The following is a 1520-nucleotide window of genomic DNA, read 5'->3' as shown; positions in this document are numbered from 1 at the left end:
GCAGGCGGCATATTTTCCCCTTTTACCTGCCCTGCCTGCGCTTGATAAAGGGCCCAATTCTGAGGAGGACTGAGCACCCCCAGCTCAGCCGATGCTGCTGGTGCTCAGCCCTGTGGGTCTCATCCTCAAGAGAAGGGCGGGCATCTCTGTGGAGGTCTCTCCCTGCTCACTCAGAGGGGATCTCATGGGTCTGGGACCCAGCACCGATAGGGTCCGTGCCATGGGTTGCCGGGCAAGCTGTCACGGCCCCTGGCTGGACCATCTCCCTGGGACCTGGGCTGAGAGCTGCCTGGGGCTGGGAGCCGGGATTTCAAACACCCTCTTCGACCCGCTCATCTTGGCCACCTCCCTTTGCAGGGCAGCCCGTGGCAGTGCCAGCCTCTGCCCCACGCTCAGAGGACGCGAGCAGGCAGCACCAGAGCGTGCAGCTCCGAGGCACCGTTCAGGACGCCAGAACTGGGTCAGACCTGGGGACAGATATCTCCGGTCTTGCTCCTGACCCGAGCTGCTACCGGCCACTTTGGAAGGGGGCCTTGCCGTCGTGGGCATGGGGTGGGCTGTCCTCCCCAGGCCGTAAGAGATGGATTGGAGCCCTGGAGCAGGACGATTTCCCTTTCAGGTGCTGCACAGGTCTCATCAGTGAGCAGCAAGATTAACTCATTACCAGCAAAAACCCCTCTCTAAAGTTAGCAGCACTAGGAAACGTCCCAGCACGGAGCCAGCAAAGCTCGGGGCACAGGGACTGGCTGGAAATCAATCGCAGGTGGACAAGAGACTACGGCAGAGGATTCGTTTGCACCGGGGAAGCCAAAGCCAGGAAGACGCGCTCGTGCCTGTACCAGACAGCGCGGCATGGACCAGACGGCACGAGCGCGCCCGCCTCACGCAGGCGCTGGGGAAGCCCGCCTGTTGAGGCCGGCTACTGCCCGCTGTGAGCTGACCCTTGGATGCGTGCACCTCCCTCCGGGAAACACAGCAGCAAACTAGTGTGGAAACAGGCCCTGACCCTGCATCGGCGGGCGGGCAGCAGGACTGTACATGAGCTCTAGCAGACTCCCAGACAGGATCGGGGCCCTAGGACCCAACCTGAGCGCACCGCCCTCCCCTTGGTGCGCGGAGCCCGGCCTGGCTGCGAAGCCCACCGCTCTGCCCAGGCTCGTGGGACGTGGCTGGAGAAGGCAGGCTGGCAGGGGCCTGTGCAGCCATGGCGCCAGGCAGGGTTAAGTGCCACTCTGCAGATGATGCTCGTGTCCCCAGTGAGCTTTCGAGTCCCTGCAGGTGGGGCACCTTGATTTGAAATCAAGCCTGGCAGGACGAAGACCCCTCGCCCTGAACACCCTCCTGTAAGGCCGGGTCCGCATCCTCGCGCCAAGTTTCCAACGTGAGCCGGGCCCCGCTGCGTTGCATTGCATTGCATAGGGAGACGAGCCCTGCCACCCGAGCCCCAAGACCCCCCAGCAGCATGGAGCGCCGAGCCAGGACCGCTGCTTCCGTGCCTCAGTTTACCCAGCCACGCAGAG

The sequence above is a fragment of the Alligator sinensis genome, unplaced genomic scaffold, assembly GCF_000455745.1.
Source record: "Alligator sinensis unplaced genomic scaffold, ASM45574v1 scaffold1354_1, whole genome shotgun sequence".
NCBI lineage: Eukaryota > Metazoa > Chordata > Crocodylia > Alligatoridae > Alligator > Alligator sinensis.
The sequence above is the reverse complement of the archived record's forward strand: the minus strand, read 5'-3'. Positions refer to the sequence as shown.